This window comes from Protopterus annectens, chromosome 6.part1 (assembly GCF_019279795.1).
Source record: "Protopterus annectens isolate FY-2018-M chromosome 6.part1, PAN1.0, whole genome shotgun sequence".
Taxonomy (NCBI): domain Eukaryota; kingdom Metazoa; phylum Chordata; order Ceratodontiformes; family Protopteridae; genus Protopterus; species Protopterus annectens.
The window spans coordinates 251211148-251232483 of record NC_056738.1 but is presented as its reverse complement, the minus strand read 5'-3'; the positions used below and the strand labels follow the sequence as shown (position 1 = coordinate 251232483).

Sequence of the window (21336 nt, the reverse complement as noted above, 5' to 3'; positions counted from 1 at the left end):
GATTGCACTACAGTGAAGTGAGATGGCCGTAGGGAATATTTCCCTTTACTTCACTGTAGTGCGACCTGAGAGTTTGTATATTTAAGTAGTGGTGTTTCTGGGGGTGCAGGGGGCTTTGCCCTCTGCTCAGAGGGTTCAGGTTGGTTGTTTTTGTTTTAATTTATTTTTTATTATATGTTCGAAGTTTTAAAACTTCGGTCATATAAGGTCAATTATATGAGCGTCAAAGTTTTAAAACTTCGAGCATATAATATAGACCCAAATACAATATATGAGACTTACAGGTAATGGACATGCAAAAAACAGTATATGAGACTTACAGATACAACATTTCAAGTAAAGTGCAGTGTAAAGATGCAGGGAACATTTCAAACTGAAGCATTTCTAGATAGTACCTATACTGAATACACATTGTAATTAGAGTTAGTACTAGTGGCATGATATATAACATGTATTTCTGTCTGTCTCATCTATATATATATATATATATATATATATATATATATATATATATATATATATATGTGTGTGTATAGATATAGATAGATGGAAATTACTATTTTTGTCGAATGGTGCTTTGGTCAGCATCTATTGAGTTGATACAATTTAGTTGACTAAATAGATGGTCAACACTGTTGACAAAAGTCGCAGATGGTATGATTTTCAGGGCTGAGGAATTTGCCATCACCCTGTAAAATGTGCAGTCTCAGAGTTAGACTATATAATTAGCAGGGGGTGTGTAGGGTGCAACCCCATACATAAGGGTGCAGGGAGGTTTGCCTATCATCAAAACAATGATTTTTTTTTTGCATTTTGTTTTAAAGTTTTTGCATGTGCCGAGACTAATACTCAGTGCATGTATAGTAGCCTGCCGATTTGCATAATGTCGATCATTTGGTGTCAACATTATGCACGTCAATATTAGTGCTGTTCAGCAAAGGGAAGTAAATATACACACACACACACACACACACACACACACACACACACACACACACACACACAAACACACACACACACACACACACACAGACATAAAATACTGCAAAATATTGCTGAAATTATTAATTCTCTATAAAGATAATCCAGGTGTGTATACACGTATCTTTAATTAATTTTAACACTGTACCAGTTCATGTTTATCTGACTATGATGGTCTATGTAAGAATAATACATCTCTTTGTAGATTGTTCATGCTGTCCAAGAAACTGATATAGTGTGCACAGCATAAATCTTAACTGAACACAGTGTCATAATAGCTTATATTTAAAGTCTCCATTACAAATGTATCATATTTCCATTTCATCTTCTCTTATTAGGAAATACTAAATCTGGCTGAAAAACCTTTAATCCAATGATCAGTACATGGTTAGACAAAAATGATCAGAAGCAGGATTTGGCAAATGAATGAAATTCCAAAGCTCCCAGCAACCACACACCTCCCACTATCATATTTTTATTCTGAGTTAGGCATAATGGTTACAGTCTTCACCTCAGAGAAGCAATTTACAGGATTTGATTTTAATCTTGGGTTATTAGCTAGGCCTAAAAATGGCCCCATGAATAGGAGGCATACTTTTCTTCATAATGTAGCAAAGTAATCCCCTTTCTTAAGGTACTGTACAGTCTGAGTTAGGATATGATAATTGAGGAATTAGAGGATGATATGAGGACTCTTTTACGTAAAGATGTTTTTTATGCATTTTGATTTCTGCCTGCCTTTTTTTTTTTTTTTTTTTGTGAATTGCAGTTTCAGCCAACTGCATTTGGAGCACACCATGTGATCTCACATAGTGACCTGTCCTAGTTTGAAGATTTACTCTCTCTGTCTCCCCTGAAAGAGCGGCAGCAACTCATTGAGACTTACATGGTCAGCATAAATGCAAAATGAAAAAAACTATTACACCCAGGGATAATGGGCGGCATACTAAGAAAATAAAGAAATACAGTGTTAGTAGGATGTAACAGAGACAGGAACTGGAGAGCTTTATAAGTGAAAGGGATATTATAGCAATAACCCACGCCTGGGTGTGGGTAATGCTAAATTTACCCACGGTTGGCGTGGTTTGGTCCCGAGGCGGCCCGAGGGACCAAAAGCCAACCGTGGGTAAATTTAGCATTACCCACACCCAGAAGTGGGTTATTGCTATTATACCATGACATTATTTAAGAAAAGAAACTATTACTTTTCTTAAATAATGGCATAGTATAATGCCTGTTTACTGCCCTTCCGCAGATGTCTGGCATCCGTGGCAGTTCTGATGTACTGCGCGCCTGCGCAGTACATCAGAGTTGAGCAAAAGCAACGGAGAAAGCAAGATCTCCGTTGCTTTTTCAGTGTTCGCTATGTTAAATGATTTTAACATAGCGAGACAGTTTTAAAATAAGCAACGGACATCTCCGTTGCTTATTTTAAAACTGTCTCGCTATGTTAAACTCATTTAACATAGCGAGACAGTGTTTTAAAAAATCGAGTTATACTAATGGAAAAAAGTCCGGGCGACCGGACCTTTTTCCATTAGTATAACTCGATTTACAACGGGCACGCTGGCCAATCAGCGTGCACGTTTTGGGGGGGATCATGGTATAATAAAAAATAGTTCAAGGTAAGCATGATTCAAGGAAACCCTTTCTGACATAACGGTATGCTTCTATGCTTCTTTGTTTTGATATCTCTTGACTTCAAGCTCTTGCCTATGGGAAGAACTCCAGCATTATGCTAATACACTTCTATAAAATCTAACCCCATCTGTGCATATTATGACAGTGATTCTCAGTGACAAGGTGTCTTGTTAGCCTGGGGAGTTAATGATTTGTACAGACACTAATGATGGAATGAATATTACAAAGCAATTTCTTTGTCATTAGTAAATGACAGCATTAAATTAGCTTGCATTTACACAGATGGTGTTCAAACCATTTAACATCGGGGGGTGGGGCTTTTTATTGCCAATTTTATTGTTTAGAGGCTGCAACCTGAAATAGCTCAGTACAGTACCACCTACTGTAGCCAGGTAGGAAATGAAGACAGAGTAGTCTGTAATTTTAATGACATAACTCTTCTCATACAAACTAAGCTGTTATAGATCCATTTTAAAATTATTTTTCTACAAATGTAATTGAAGCTGAATTATTCCTTTTCTTTGCCTTTGCAATGGAGTTGACAAAGATTTTCATCTGGCTTAATAAACTAGCTCACTGCTAAAATGCTTTCAGTCAAGTCTGCATAATGATTTTCTCAATTATTTTACTATGTATAAGATGTCAGAGCAAATCACTGAGAATTGTAGTTTTGCTGGTCTTACTTTGACAATACATTATAAGATAGCAAGTCAGTATTTTCCCTACAATACTGAGAAAAGCATTGGCTGTTGACATAGTGACTTCTGCTGCTGCTTGTAAACATTATGTATACACAATTTCCTTACACTTCATGAAATGACAATAAGGCCTACTAGCTTCAGTTCCTGCTTGTAATTAACACGTGGATGCTGTAGAATTCTCTGTTCTCTTTTCTTAGTGAAGGAATTGTAAATTTCCCCTCATTTTTTTGCTTTGATTGCATTCATCATGGCAATGCATGAACTTGGTCCAGTGAGATCAATGCAGTATCAAAGTAAAGAAACTTAAACAGCTGTACACTTTTTTCTAAACTCATGATACATATTCTACATCTCAACTTGGACCTCGCAATACTCGGCTACTAAAAGTAAAGCTGAATGGGCTGCAAGTATATTGAGTCAACTGACCATTCTGAAAATAATTATTAGTATTTTTGGATTTATACTATATTTATGATATATGGCATTGGCAATGGGATTTATAGATGGCCTTGTCAGTGCATGCTAGATGCAGCACAGGATTGTCTAGTCCAACATACTGATAGGCACACTATTCCAAGATAGAATCGTGCAGTTGTCAGTATCTGTCCAGTGCTGGAACCTTTATCTGTTCTCACTATTTGTGCCAGTGGTAAACTGAATGGCACCCCTGGTACTTGGCAAGGGAAGACAGCTGCTGAAATGCAGAGCACATAGCATGGTATTCTCAGTGTCCCACAGTGCTCTAGCACCAGGACATTCACTTGGCAACCCGACGGTCACCAAGCACTGTAAAAACTTCATGCAGGTAGTGTGCAGAACTTAGTAGGCTATACACCCACCATTGTGCGAGACCTTGCAACAGGGGCATGTAAATATTGTGGAACTGCACTTGGAGGATACGGGCAGGAAGGCAGTGCTTTTGCTCACTATCTTACCAGTACACACATTGGTAGCACCAATATATGTCATTATATTGCATATTTAGTACTTAAAAGCTCACTTACAGAGTACTTGAGCTATTGTCAAAGTGAAATAATGCAAGTCTTTACCTGAAATAAATGACTATTTTATTTTTGAATATATATGCACACAGCACAGAATTTACAGAATGAATTGAAAATGAAATATTCAAAACAATGAGAAATGTTCAAAAAAAACTATAAAGCATCTAAAGAAGTGAAGGTATGCTACAGGAGGCTGATTTCATGAACTTCCTTATCTGACTTTCTTACTGAAGTGAGTTAACAATTTGACTCTATTTATATACCAAGTTTCACACAGCATTTCCTGTGGCTGTTGTTTTGATTCAAATTTTGTCAGATACTTTTGGTCAGAGTCCTCTGCCAAGATAAAATGCATAGATTTATTAGCATTGTGATCAAAGATTTAATTAACACATAGCCAGTTATCAACATTTTATTACAAATACCATGTCCAAGTGTCTAAATACCATCACCTGACAGCACCAGTCGGGGTATCATCTATTACCACTACCTCAACATGCCCATCAATACTGGTGTCCATACACTCCAGTCCTCTAAGAATTCATCAGCATATTGTATTGCTCAGTCCCCACCACAAAGCCCACCAACTGTTCCAAGAAATCAGGGAGAAAGTTATGGGGGTAGGCCACCCCACAACCACCCTTAAGAGAGGTTAAGAGGGTAGAAGCACTATTACTTCACTAAACTGGTAGATAAAACAACCAATACCCCCTATATAGCTATATAAATAACAAATAAAGCTAAATTCACATTGAATAAATCTAAACTAAACTAAGGCAAGTGAACTCCATCAGGAACAAACCAAGTAGAATCCTAGTCTGTAAAATTACAATGTTTAATAACACTGATCTGCAGTACATGAACTGCCTTTGTCCCTCTGTGGTTAATACATTTCCTGGCTGACTCAATGACTGCTGGGGATCTTGCCTGTCACCAAACAAATTTAGGGATAATGTTTAACCACCCAGTGGTCAAGTCAGGCAGCATAGACCTTAGGTTTGAAAATTCATGAAACACAATGGATAACAAAAACCTCTTTGGAGTGATGCTTACGTTATTCCTGCCAGTGTGAGCAATGACACTCTGAGGAGACCCAGTGCAGTGCAACAAATCCTGCACTACATCAAACAACTTGGAGATCTTTGAGCCAGATACCCCTTTTCAAACTATTCAAAACCCAAAGTAGCACCACCCATGCTGCTGCATGCATGATGAAGGAGTGACCCACAATGGCTATCCTCATGCCACTTAAGAGAAGAACAAATGTATTAGAATAAATAATTTAAAAATGAAGCAGAGGACCTATGTTCAACCCTCTTTATAACCCAGACAGATTTGTCGTCCTTAGCCAAATTGAATGGCCTGCCAATACAGAAAAAAGTGCAACGGATAACTGAACCAAGGATACATTCTGTTTTGTCAGTGCCTTCTGCAAGCACTCATCTAAGTCATTAGGAGTCAAATACCTCCCACAAATCTGAAGCCTCTGCATCTATTGCCAACCCTAGAAAAAATAGAGCTTTTACTGGGCCCAACAATTTGTCTCCTGCTAAGGGGAACCTAATTCATCACAAAAGGATAAGAAGGCTTGAAGGTATTCTTCTGCACTAGCTGAGACCTCTCTTACTATTAAGAAATTATTTAAGTAGTGAACTGCAGTCTGTCAGGGAGCCAGTAGTTCTCATCCCCATTACAGCACAGTGCTGAACATTTCAAATATTGTACTGGCTACTAGACAGCCCATTGGCATTGCAGTATCAAAATAATATGTCCCATCACAATGACTCTCTAAAAGGGACAGTCCTCAGCCTGAGCAGGATGTTAGCAAAAAGTAACCTATATATCCGGCTTACAGAACCATGGGTCCCGGGACCTGCCTAATACTTTGATAGCATCATGCAGTGATGCATAATGCACCTTGGAGTATGCTTCACCTATGTCATTATTAGCCGATCACCTGGGGTCAAGACATAGGATGTATCAGTCTATAAATCCCTGGTTTATTTTATGGAACTAAACCCACAGGGATATCCTCAAGTTCTAAAAGACAGGACTCTGAAAAGGAAACATCTGCATTGCCAAAAAGTGTTTCCCCAATTAAACCCTGAAGAATCTGCTCCTTTCCTGTGGTTGAGGATAGACTGTTGCAGAGTGGGAGGAGGAAGCTAAATATTTTATTGGAAAAACAGACTAAAACAAGTTGATTCCTGTCTGCCTTATTTGGGTGATCATGCAGTAATAAGGAAAATCCCACAACCTTAATTTGGAAGTGGGTGTGACCACTTGTTCTGTTGACCATTAAAGTGAAATTGAGCCACATCCCCTCCCCCATTGCTGTCCTACTGGTCTGATTAACTTGGACCAAGCTCGCAGCTGATGTATGTCCTTCCACCTTTCCTCAGCCCATGCCTCTCAAATGTCCCCTCTTTAGACCAACAGTCAGTCACTAGGTGACCATTCCCTCAAAAGGAACAAAATTATTTATGATGAAACCCAGTCATTAAAAGACAATAAAAGTACGCCTAGACTAATCATGTCCAGACTTGTTTAAGAGTCTTAACACACTATTCTGCTGGCTGAACTTGAGGATATAGACTGGAAACCTGTGTATAACTGCACCAGTTGAATTAATGAATGTTAATGTTCATCCTTCTATAATCTTAACATATCCTATCCAAGGCAGGCTTTCCCCACTAATACAAAGAAGAATTAAAGGATCATCTACTCCATGACACATGCAAGAGTTAATTTAAACATTGAAAGGCAGAGACAAAGCCACTTCTATGTGGAAAAATTATCAGAATAACCATTTAAATTTGATATCATCAGTGTATAAAATGTAAGGCTAGGCTAGATTCTAAGAAATCAAAGATGCAATATGTTACACAAGTATTTCATTTAGAGTGACCCAAATACTCCAGACAAACAATAAATTTCCAATGAACTGATACGCTTTTTTTTTTCCAAACTGCAACTAAATAAAATGCAAATACATACTAATTAATGAGATCCAACAAAATATTTCTTCCCCTCAATTCTCAAATGCAAAGCTTTTCACAAACCCTCCCAATTCCACACAATAAATACAACATTACAGGTAAGTGATCTATTTTAAAAAGATATGCATAACTTATAACTTTGACTTACACACTATCCAACCAAACTTTTTGAAGTTAGAAAGCTACATGCTTTGTTAAGTTCTAAGTTATATTCACAGGGCAGTGCAGTGGTGTAGCGGTTAGCATTGTCACCTCAAGGCAACAGGTTCTCTGGTTTAATTCTTGGCTGGGGTGCCTTCTGTGCAGAGTCTGCATGTCCTCCCTGCTTTCATGTGGGTTTCCTCTGGGCACTCCTGTTTCCACCCACGTTCCGAAGACAAGCAGTAGGTGGATTGGACACTCTAAATTGTCCCTAGGTGTGAGTGTGTGTGAAAATGTGTGGTGCAGGACCTTGAGCTAGCAACCCAAGTCCATAAAGCCTGTAACTGTTACAGAAACAACAAGCACTCAATGTGCCACATGGTGTGAAAACAGGAAAGAGAGACAGAGATAATGTATATTCACAGTCTCTCACCACCAAAACAACTCCAGATAGCTTCAAATATGCTTTAATAGTACCCCCTGCTAAAACTTTTAACCTGATTACTGCTATTTTGTTATATTACTAATATATATATATATATATATATATATATATATATATATATATTCCGCGGTGGTACGGCAATAGCATTGCTACCTCACAGCAAGGGGTTCTCCCATTCGATTCTCTGCTTGGCATAGCTTTCGAAAGACATGCGTGCATAAATGGGCATGCCTTCATTGAAGGTTGGGCATCAGGCTGGCAACTCGGCACCGTAAAAATCTACTGCCAATCATTAGCGGACAGGAGTTCCGCTGTGGCGACCCCTAACCGGGAAAAGCCGAAAGAAGAAGAAGACTAATATATATATATCTGCTACCCAAAATTCCAGAAAAAAAACTTGTTTATAAACAAAGTATTGAATACATACAAACATATACCTGCAGATATACAGTGAGGCTTTACAACTAATTATAACACTACTGCTGCTTTATATTCTCTAACATTGATATATATATACAACACTATGCCTAACAAAAACAAAAAAAAAAACCTCATTAGGTTCAATTTTTTCCTGGCATAAAAAAGGCCTTTTGATACATTAGATTGTAATATAGTTCTACAAAAAATAAACAATTGTAATTTCTCATATGAAATCACTGACTGGCTCCATTGCTATCTTTACAACTTATCATTTAAATTCATTAAATTAAATTTCATGAAATTAGATTAGATTAGATTGGATTAGAAATAGAATATCAATTGTTATTCTTCAGAGAGCATGTGTAAACACTCATTATATAGGTAGCATCCTATCTTGGGAACTGAGATAACTTTGCCATTATAGGTGGTGGTGCTGCGGTAGCGTTGTCGCTTCACAGTAACATGCTGTCCGGTTTGATTCTCAGCTAGAGTGTCTTCTGTGTGGAGACATACGTGAATGGGCTTACCTTTGTTGAAGGTTGTGTGTCAGGGCTGGTAACTCGGCACGTACAAATCAACTACCAATCATTAGCAGACCGGAGTTCCGCTGTGGCGACCCCTAACCGGGAAAAGCCGAAAGACACAACAACTTATCATCCTGCTATCATAACATAATATTAGTCACCTAGCTGTACTTACAAAGGTAGTAGATAAGAAATACATACATGCATGGTCAGGTAATGAATAGTACACAGAAACATTTTTAAGAGGACACCCACTAAAGGTTATGCTAACTCAATGGATGCTATTTCACCAAAACAGAATTTGAAAAAAACTAATTCTTTAATCTGTCTTACATTTCTCCTAACCCTATTCTATTCATTATCATTCATCACATTTTCAGCAGAGGCCTCATCTTCTAATTCTCTGTCTTCTTCACAGCACACATCTTCTTCTTTTTGCTGTAGCTCAATTTGTATATTATCAGATATTATAATTGCTTGTACCTTCATGTTCTTTGTTCTATCTCTTTCCTATTCATGCTACCAGTTGTCATTTCAGTGGACTCCCAGGAATAAAATCTCTGACTACTGCTTGCAGTCTATAAGCTTCCAGTGGAAGACCTCATTATATAGAGGAGCATACCTCTTAACCTCTTAGCACAAAAAGTCTGGACAAAGCCAAAAAATAATGGGGGGATAAAGCCCCAAAAATAGGGAACATTTTTAAATATTGCTCTTATAAACTGAGAAATTTGCTAGAATGTAGAATTGCTAGATACCTTGTATTACCATGCATTTTTCTGAAGGATATGAAGTCTGAAACTCAAACACCTGTTATTATTTAGTGAAGTCAGGCCAGACTGATTTGCCACAAAAATCCAGAAAAAACACAAATTTTATGAGAAATGGGCCAAAAATATAGGCAAAAATCTGGATATTCTGTGGAAATTTGGACAGTTGAGGGATATGGAGAGGAGACTGGCATGTCATAGTTATGTGGATGATACTCCAATCCACTTCTCCTTCCCACAGCATGAAATGATGAGTGTATGTATTCCTTACTGACCATCTTGATGCCATTCACGCTTGGCTTTCTTGCAATCGATTGAAACTGAACACCTCAAAACTGAGGCTATGGCAGTTCATGCTACTTCAGAGATTCCAGTGTCCCATCACTTCCTAATTACACTTTCTATGATAGAAACTAGTTTAACATTGATGGAAAGGTGAGTAAAGTAAGTGTTACCTTAGACTATAGGTTGATACTGCAGGACCAGGTGTCAGGTGTAAAATCTTCTTGTTTTCATTTTAGAAACATCTAACATAAAGCACTTCTTGCCACATGCTGATGTCTTAGTAGTACTTCATGCCTTATTCTCTACATAGATAGATAATTGCAATGGTCTTTACCTGAGAGTCCCAACACTGAAATGGATCACTTACAGGTAGTGCAGAAGTTTGCTTCCAGGTTACTAACTGATATTACCAGTTATCGACATGTTACTCCTGTTTTGCATAGCCTATACTGGATGCCAGTTTAATTTAGAATTATTTTTAAGATGTTGATGTTGGTGTACTTGTCTATACACAACCAGAGTCCCCCTCCATCTGAAAGGTTTACAGTACTGTGTACCCCAACTGTGGTACTAAGATCACCCACTCAGGGGTTGCAGGTGGTTCCACAGGTATGCCTGGGGAACTCTGATGTTTCAATTATTTTATTTTTCATATCAGGCACCCCACCTGTGGAACTTACTACATCAGTGGCTTCAGGAGTGTTCCTCGTTAGCTGATTTCCAGAGATCTCTCAAAACTAATCTTTTTGATATTGTGTATGAAAGGGTTGGATGCATACTGCTCAACTTCTTAGCCCAAGAATACTGGACAAAGTCTAAAATTATGGAGGGGTAAATGCCCTAAGAGGGACCAGTTTTAAATATTGCTCTTATAAACTTAGAAAGCTGCTAGAATAACAAGATTTGCCATAGCATTATTTTTCTGAAGAATATGAAGTCTAAAACTCAAATGTATGTCATTATTTCATGATTTCAATCCTCAGTGATTTGAAAGAAAACCTCAAATTTTGTGAGGTACAGACCAGAGATATGAGGCAAAAATCTGGACATTCTGCTAAAATCTGGACATTTAAGAGGTATAGTTAGATGACTACTGATTTCCTTTTTTGCTATTCATGTTATTTTAAGAGTTTTATATATTCTGCTGCTTGTTATTATTTGCATGTTTTAATGTTATGTTTCTATTCTGTGTTTTGTGGATAAAACAAATAAAATTTAAGATGAAGTTAAAGAAGAAGTACATTCGGTTCATCTTCCTGCTGCACCGTAGCTGCCACCATTGCATAACTCCTCCTGAGAGAACTTCTCAGCTAACACTTCCTGGTCACTCTTCTTGCTCTGTGTTTGCAAGATACATTCCAGATGCTAAACTGCATCTGCAAACATAGTTCCTCTGTGCTTCTCCTATAGATGCTCCACACCTTGCAACCAGGAAATCCCTACATCATCCTCATGTTCTCTCTCATCACTAAGTCTGCACAAAATGGCAGGCTCCTACCCATACCCCTCTGTTAAAGTAACAGAGATTTGGTCATTCTCAGTATTATCACCTGCTGTAACTACTATACGCCATCTCTGCAATAATCAGCCCACATTTATCATACTTCAACCTTTGCTGCCCTGGAACACACACATTTCCTGATGCCCCTTTTCCCTCATGGCTCTCCTTCCTGAGCACACTGACCTAATGGGACCAACCTGATCAACAAAGCGACAGACAGATAGATAGATAGATAGACAGACAGACAGATAGGTAGATAGATAGATAGATAGATAGATAGATAGATAGATAGATAGATAGATAGATAGATAGATAGATAAACATTATTCTTGAAAGTAAGAAATGGGTAAGTTATTACCCTTGCTGAATGTGCCAGCTTTAAGAATGTGGTACAGAGCTAAAAGACATTTCGTGGCTACAAAACTTCTGATTGTGACACCCTTTCACCATCTAGATCATGGTGACCACAGGTTTCTTAAGCCACCACATCAGACTTAAAATTGTATTGCTGTCAATTTCACCCTAGCTAGTAACTTGGGTCGCAGAGATGTGTTTACAACAATGTACTGTACCCTAAACTGACAGTGTAGTAACATCCAATACCAGTTTCTGAACAGAGTTAATATTAAAATATCACCTCATATCAGTGATAGACTTTTTAAATCAGCTCATTATGTCTATGACTTCACAATGCTTACTTGTTAATTATGTGGATCATTTTTATATGCTGATATACATTTGACATGATATTTCCATTAAATACAAGACCCAAATAAGCTGTGCAAAATTACCTCAATTCATTGCAGTATCAATGCAGAGCAATTTCAACTGCAGGTGAAAAGTTCTACAGCTCAGATGCAAATGTTGCTGTTTACGTCACAATAAACAATAGCATATATTACAGCTTATGTCACTATCCATACATTTCTCTGCAGCTGCGGGGAATTCAATGGAAACATAATTTGCAAGCTGTGATACATAATGGACTGTGGTAATTATATGAGCTTTTATAAAGACTGTAGCCACTGGAAAATTGCAGCTTTATAAACAGAAACTCAGAGAAGCAAATCTTTTCTGTACCTGTAGTGTTACCAACAGCTTTTGAAACAGGAATAATGCTTTCATTTTGAAGCAACATGAAAATATGGATGTATTTTTTTATAAATAAAGGTTAATTCATTTTTACAAACTAATCTAAAAGAATAACACTGATGAATTTCTTACATGGATTATTGTCAGTAGGCCTTCAAAACAAATATTAATAAGTCAGAACTATATGGACATCAAATCAAATGCCAGTAAATCAGAACTATTTGGGCATTAATAATATGCATCAAAAGCATGTCACAGTGAGTTTCCCTTCTATTTTACCTGCTCACTGGCTAGTAGATGTACATTCATTCTTTATTCTCACAGGGAAAGGTAATTAATATTTCTTAACACAAACAGCCATTTGTTGTTCGTCTATGTGTGCTCATTGTAAATGGAGCATTACCTCAGGAAGAAGTTTAGGTCTAAAGTAAAACAAATGCAAAACAAAGTACTATGAACTGTAGCTGGAATAAAAATGCTAGGCCAATCTATTCTTTGCAATACTATGCAGAGAAATGAAAATCCACCACCTACATATAAAATAATAAAAATCTATCCCTCATAGACTCACAGTATGCCCAACAGATCCAGATGAGATGCAAAAATACAATAAAATTAAGTAACTCACTCAAAGCATATCAGGGCTGGGCAGGTAAGAAGTCCTATTCAGACCACCTCAAGGCCCTATCTCTGTATTCTGTCTCCTACAGGCTGTTCAGGTGAGATCTATGCCTGACATACAGGACATTGCCAGAGCCCACTCTGATGGACCTCCTGCTTATTTGCAAAACAAACAGCACCAGAATTACCATTCTAAAGACTTAAACCTGGTCTGTAATATAAATAGGACTTGTTGGATGAGAGAGGTTTGTATCCCAGAGACTGCTCTGGAAGTGGCTTCCCATCCATGTGAAGCAGAGTTCCTCCCTAACCCAATTCAGGTGTAAATTGGAGAACTGGATGGGGAACAGGAAATTCATCCCTGGTTTGGCACCTATGTATGTAATAGACAAAGGCACTCTGTAAATCTTTCATCTCCCAGTCCCCTGCTTACACTAATCAAGGGTATCAGAACTTGTCAGAGATTTGGGATGTATGGCTAGGCTTAAAAAGGCCCTTGTGGTTGTTAGACTAGTAAATACCTATGAACCTATGAACCTGCATAGGAAACTGGATGTATATGCAAATGAGATTCCTTAATAATAGTGTAAGCAATTACATTAAACCAATGTACCATGGAAGCATTGGAAACACATGACCAACATACAAAACAAAGGTGTTGAAACACTGCACTAGTGCTTGATGAGGTAAGTCCATGAGTCAGAAAGAACAAAGCTGATGAGTGGACATTAAGACTTAATTAGGAGTAGCATGGGGGACAGCTTGTCATGTGATAGGATGTACTGATGAAATAGAAAAAGATGTGAAGAACTTCTGAGAACTGAAAAAAAGTACCACTCATTCCATCATTCTTTCCCCAGTACTTCATCTATCCAGTTCAGGGTCACATCCTATCCTTCATTCAGTGGGTGTTAAGTAGAAAACATAGCCTATATGGGATGCTTGTCTACTGAAGGATATACTCCTCAACTCACATGTACACCTCAAGCATCCCAATGGGAAATTTAGAGGCCCACAGTTTTAACTAATGGTATACCTCTAGAATGTAAGGGGAAACCAGATCAATTCACAAAAACTCATAGTGACACAGGAGTGGCATACTTACTCCAAAAGCAGTTATAACAGTTAGTGTGAAAACGACTAGGTGACTGCATCATGCAGAAGGGCTGCCTACAATCAATGCTAAAAGAATGTATGATAACCAAAACAAAATTGACATTTACCAGAATAGGGTGGAGGACTCTTTGCGAAGACAGCAGGAGCTTCCTTTTACAGTTAATTCTTCCAACGAGACCACAAAACCACAAAGATGATTGTTTCAGATATAATTAACATCCCGACACTAGTCCAATGGGAGGAATTGATCCTACAAAAGTCTCCTGGCTGCTAAGCCTTGTTGACCAAAAAAGTTGACAGCTAAAAGAGCAGACATAGAAATGTTTCCTGTTGAGGCCAATGTCATCATAGGAATAGACACCAAGTGAAGCATATGTAGAAGAGCCTACATTAATTTTACCATTATTGGCATCAACTCAACTGCACTGAAAGTTCAGCTCAACACTCAAGACTGATGGTCTTGGACAATACTGCCTACACCCAAGGTTGGCTGAGGCCAGTGTCAATAGTCAAGCACATTAGTATCGTGTCTGATCCTGAGATCCTGGACTCAGACAGCAGGGCAGATGTATCAACTGATGCTGGATCAAAAGCAGGGCCTCAACTCCAGAGGCTGAAAATCTGACCCCACTTACATCAGCATCATTAACAACAAAATCACCCCCAGTTCCAGGCCTAATGGGATTCCTGGTTTTGATAGGATTGTTGCCAACTCCATCAACACTGACTGCAAAATTAACAAGAGAAGCCTGTGTTTGCAAAATCAAGACCATGACTGACACTGACAAATCTGTCAATGTTGACATCAGTGCCTATTACTTCAAGGTTACTTTTATTAAGTCCACTTAATTGGAGCCAGTGAGGAGAAACAAGATGCTCTGGCCGAAAAATAAGATAAAGAAGAAATGCGTGTGTTCATCCTTCTAAAATAGAAGGAAGCAATGAGAGACATCTCTAGTTGAGACCTGATAAGAGGCTCATCAGGAGGAATGCAGTAGCATCTGGAAGACATTAATTGTTGATGATAGTTCAAAAGCAAAATGTCTGCCTACCTCAAAATCTGACAGAGAAGGCACAGAATCAGTTTTAATGATTTTTTTAACAGACTTATTGAACAACGGTTTAAAACAAATGTTAGAAAGACCAGCAGGATAATACATTGAAGCCAGTTTTTCTGTTTTTGTAGGTTTTAGGTTGGAGACCTACAGAAGATATTGTCTAAATATTTGTGTTTAGGGGAATCATCCATAGAAAATATGGACTAGGCCCTTGGGGATGACAGACTAGACCAAGAAGTAAAACTCAGAGTCAAAAACTCTGTTGGAACACATGCAGAGACTTATTCCATCCTGAGCAACTTTAATTTATTTTTTTATCCGTAATGGTTGCAGGAGTAAATGACAATTTATAAACACCAGAAACAGAACGACAATGCTCTTAGGTTCATAGGTTCAGAGGTAAGTACTAAGCTAGTTGCCCTTGCAGGCCATTTTAAGCCTAACCAATTTCCCTTTTGTGCTCGAATTAAACTATCCCATTTGGTTACAGACTGGCCTTACATATCCCATAGCCATTAATTATATATTATCTCTAATTAGAATAATAGAGATCATACCATAGATAATGTGAGGTGACCCATGCATGGGATAAAGCATTTATGAACTGACCCTCTCCATTAGTAGCACAAGGACAGTCCTGGTATACATTTTAATAGTGATACCTGCTGTAAAGAACAAGAAAAAGAGAAACTAATATCAAAGCAGATAAATAAGGTATGCATAACTGTAAGGATGAGATGACAAAAAATGACAAAGTTTTATGGGAATGATTACCAACAGTAAACTCTCCAGAAAAAAAAATAATTGATCTAACTTGAATTGACTGCAGTGTCTGGAAGATGCAAATATGTCAGTAAATATAATTGAATAATGGAAGCAAACTGTAAACTTTTTCTCACAAAACAAGCAAATGTTTTGAAAGTAACTTGGGGCAATTTCTCTAAATGGTATAGCTTAATATATGACAAAATAGATTTGTAGAGGAAGCTGCTCTGCAGAGTACTGTGGGTAAAAGGTGAGGCTCTATTAGTCTGGAAACAGTTCAGATGCTAATCTGCCTAATACCTCCCGGCTTTAGTCCTGTTGTTGATGAAGATGGACCAACTTATACCTGATCATCTTTGCCATTTTAAAAGTCTACATTAGATTTATATAAAATACTATATAAGAAAGATTCTGAAGTGCCATATTATAAATAGTTTGCGGCTCAAGGCACAGAAATGACTATTTTGTTGGCTACTGTGTTTGAAAATTAAGTACTGGTGAATTGTTTGTAATCAGTAATGAATCAAATTGCAATCAGTGCTTATTTTATCATGATTTACATCACTACTTTTGTCACAGTATTGAGGACAATTAAAATACCAGCAGCAAACTTTGCACCAGATATGGCATGGCAGTAGCATATTTATCAAAGGTCAAAAGGAGTAGGCTGTTACAAGCTTTACTGTAGAACAAAAGGACACATGAAAGTCAAACGTAATAAAATAACAAAAACCCTTTCGGACCAGTGAGTTATCAGAGCCATACAGACTATCTAGTCCATCTGATCCCACTGCTAGAAGTACTTCCATCTAAAGCAACTCTAGACCTGTTAACCTGGTACAATTTATTTATTGACATGTGATTACCGGGAAAGTCTGACTGGGTAGAAGCCCATTTTCAGGGGACACTCAGGAAGAAAAACTCCAAATTGCTACAAAACATTTTAAGAACAATAATTTTACAATCTTCATAGTTTCATAGTTATGTACTATGCTAATAGCCCTGGAGCCTTTACAAGCTTAGCCCATAGGATTACCCTGGCATCGTGCCACCCAACCTTAATTCCTAGTGCCTCTGTTGAGTAGAGCCACTGGAGTGATCCCTGGGGTGAATTTTCTATTTCCCATCCACTCATCAAGATTTCTCTTGAAGAGGCCCAGTGAGGTGCTCTGCTTGACATGTATGGAAAGTCTGTTCCATAGCATGGGTAGTCTCTGGGTTATGAACCTGTCCCTCCAGCATGTTCTGTTGATTGTGGTAATGAGGTTGCGGTCTCTGGAGCATGTGGTGCGGAGGGATTGGGATTTCTTTAGATGCAGCATTTCTAACAGAGCTGGGTCAGACATGGCTTTGTAGGTCAAGCAGAGTTCTCCTCTAAGTTGATGATATCAGACAGAGAATAGTTGGAGTTTTTTGAGTTTGTCCATATAGGACAAGTGTTTAAGGCCTAGGATCTTCTTTGTGATGTACTTTTGCGGCCTCTCCAGTTGTTGCAGGTGTCTAGTGAGGTACATGCCAAATGGGGCATTGTACTCAATGATTGACCTAATGAGGGAAGAGTAGAGGGAGACAATGACCTCTTTCTTCCTGGATGCAAAACCCTTAGTAATGTGATGTGCTACACAGAAGGAATTTCTGACCACAGTGGCAATGTGGTGGTTAAAAGAGAGGTTGCTGTCAGCCTGTGTTCTCAGATCTCTTATAATTCCTTCTGTGATCAGTGGACTACCATCAGTGTGGTAATTCAAGGGAACTGGGTTTTTCCCAAAATGGATGACGACACATTTTCTGGCATTGAGCATAAGGACATAGCTCTGACACCAGTCGTTGGTCTCATTGAGGCCTTTCTGTAGGATGTCAACATCATTTGGGGAGTTAATAATAGCTCCCAACTTGCCATCATCTGCAAACTTTGTCAGCCAGAGTCCCTTCACGTTGGCCTGGACTTCAGAGAAGTAGATACCAAACAGGAGAGGACCCAGGACCGAACCCTGTGGGAATCCACTCGTGATTGGTCGGCAGTTTGACTTGGAGTCAGCTACTTTCACACTGTGGGTTCTATCTGTGAGCCAATTTGCAACCCACCTAGTGATATAGGGGTTGATGCCTAGCTTAGTACATTTTTCTATGATTCCTGAGTGGGGAATGGTATCAAAGGCCCTGGCCAGATCAAGGTAGCTGTATGAACCACCTTACCTTCATCCACAGCTCTGGTGACTGACTCAAAGAAGTTGACCAAGTTGAGCAGGCATGATCTACCCTTCACAAAACCAAACGGTGTAGGATCCAGAGTTTGGAGATTCCCTATATCCTTCTTTATTAGGTCCATGATGATGCATTCCATAGCTTTGCATATCAGACTAATCAGGCCAATGGGGCGATAGTTCCCGGGGTCTGTAGTCGCTCCTCTTTTATGGAGAGGGATGACTGTAGCAGTGCGCCATTTGGTAGGGATAAAGCCTGAGGTAAGGCTGTGATTGAACAGGGCACACAAGTGAGGTGCCAGTTCACTCTGTAGTTCATGTAGAACACAGCCAGGGATACTGTCAGGTCCCATAGAAGCTATATTTTTGGCCTTGGACAGTGCTGTTTTAACCCTTGCAGCAGTAATACTGGGTGCCTGGCAATCTACTGGTATTGTGATTGGTCCTTTTGGGGGGGTGGGGGGGGTGGGTAAAGTTGCACTGAATCTGTCCGCCAGTATATTTGCAATATCTGTTGGCTCAGTATAGGAGGTACAATTATTCAGTAGCTCAGAGCAAATCTGGGTATTGCCATGGAGATTCATTACATAACTATAGAAGGCCTTGTGGTCATCTTTACTATCTGCTGCAATTCTGTTTTCAGAGCTATCTGTAGAGGATTTGATGAGGGATCTCAGCCTTTTGTTGAGACTGATAAGGGAGTTTTTCCAGTGTTGGGACTTCACCTTATTCTGCATCATTTTCCTCCTTCTGTTTTAGAGTTTGTTTATGGCAGGGGACCACCAGATTGGCTTCCTTTTTTTTTGAGGAGAGCATCTTAGTTCTATTGGGTATGGCGAGATCCATGCATTTGTGTACATGTTCATACAGTGCATTGGTGTATGATCTGGCGGTCATGCAACTATTCTCCATTTGCATGGGTGCCGTGAAGTTAGCCACCTCTGTTTTTAGGAGCCCAAAGTAAGCTTTGGAGAAGTTTTTCATTATGGTTACTTTTGTTGGGGGGAGGGGTGAATTTCCAAGGTGATTAGCTTGTGATCGAAACTAACCAGGGAGGAGCTGACTATTGGTATAGATCAATGGTCACCCATGTTAGTAATGACCAGGTCAAGGATGTTGCTACCTCTAGTGGGGGTAAGAACATGCTGGTCCAGGGCACTTGAATTAATGAATTCCAGAAAGCGTTGCGCAAAAAATAAAACAAAGATATCTGTAGTTTAAATAATTGTAACAAATTAGTGATAATGTAGAAACCTTGGTTAAGAATCAATAGATGTTATATGACAATAATTTAATATTTATAGGCATTTTAGACAGTTTTTAGAGAAATTAAAGGTAAGTTAGTCGAATATAAACAGGGATTACAATATGAAGTGAGGGAAAAACAGGCTTATGATATATTCAGAGAGAAAGTCAGGCAAGAGAAATTGATAGAAGTAAGGAAGTAAGTGAAGAAGTGAGAGTAAGGAGGTATAAAGAGTGAAAAGATACTTGTTCACATTTAGAGATATAGTTTATCTTGGTTTTGAGCAAGAACAAAGCCAGATTTTAGCTAAGAAGTCTTCCAGAGTGGTTTTGAAAGATGGGAGGGAGGCTATTGACCTGATGGATACAGATAAGTAGTTTCAGGTGTTAGCAACCTCGTATGAGTACAGACAATGCTCAGCAGATATGATAGGTTAGTAGACAGAAGGGTTTTTGGTCATTGGATCGCAATGACTGACTGGGAACATAGTTGTGTAGAATGTTTTTAGTGTTGAACAGGCAGATAAATGCTGGATAATTTTATAGGTGGTAAGAAGCTGTGTATGTGTTATTTGATGAGGCAGTTCTAACCAATTTCGGCTTCACAGTGATAAACAGTTGTGGGTTCTAAAAGGGGTATTTGCTGCAACCTTAGTAACTTTATTATAGCATTGTTCAAGTTTTAATTTTTGTGAAGCCTGGAGGTTAGTAAGAAGGGGTGCACCATAAAGAAATGTGGGGAGGAGATAAGTAGTGGCAAGTGTAGTTTTATTTGCGTCGGTGAGAATGTTTTTGGCTCTGTAAAGCATTCTTAGTTTCTGATGAGTTTTTCTTATGAAATTTTGTATATGCAGGTCAAAAATAAGCTTATCATCTACTATCACAATAATTTGTTATGAGAGATAATTTCAGTGGTTGCGATATTGAGAGACAGGACTTTAAATTTTGTTTTTTCATGAGAGGGGGATTTGGTGGTGGAGGGAAGTAGCAGTTTGATAATTTTTTGGGTTGAGCATGAGTTGTGAATTATGAAGCCATGTTTTAGTGGCTGTTAAAGCTTCCTGGGTAATTTTTTGGAGGTCTACCATGTTGTCAGATTTACAAATGAGAGTGGAATCAAATCTGTGTATTGTATTAGGGTGGTCTGTTGTGTGGATGTATAGAAGGTGTTGGTGAAAATGTTAAAGAGGAGGGGACTAAGGACAGAGCTTTGTGGTATACCGGTGGTGACTGCGAGGTAAGGAGGGGAGCATGGAGTACCATTTTACTGACTGTTACCTATTGGACAGGTAGATTTTGAACCACAGAAGAGTGTGCTGACAGAGAGACCTAGTGAGGACATTTGAAGTAGAAGTTTGCTGTGACAAACTGTGTTGAAGGCCTTAGACAAGTCTAGAAATAAGGAAGACACTAGTTTGCCATTATCTCTAGCTTTATTGACTGTATCGATGTAAGTTAGAATAGCAGGGCTAGTATTATGGGAATATCAGAAGTCATGTTGTGTAGAGGATTGAAGATCTGCCTGCAGGAAATAGATTAGCAATTGTTTTCGAATACACTTTTGAAGTTTTTTGTGGTGAGGTGAGATAAGATTGTTATAGGTCCAACGTTATTAATGTCTGGTGAATTTCCTGCTTTGTGCAGAGGGATAATGTGTGACTTTTTCCAGAGAGAGGGGGTGTGGGATTCCTGGATAGACCTACTTATAAGGACTGAGACAGTATAGGGAATGCTACTGGCTGCTGTGTTTAGGTGCACACTTGGAAGGTCATCAGCTGAAGAAGAACACAATTTAAGTTTGTTTAAAAGTAGCTTTATATAGG

General features: G+C 38.6%; 1 protein-coding gene across 1 annotated transcript in view; it reads left to right on the top strand.

Annotated features, from left to right (window-relative positions):
- LOC122805490 (ras and Rab interactor 2-like) overlaps positions 1-21336 on the top strand; it is a 1218761-nt gene that overhangs the window by 584833 nt on the left and 612592 nt on the right. The window lies entirely within an intron of this gene.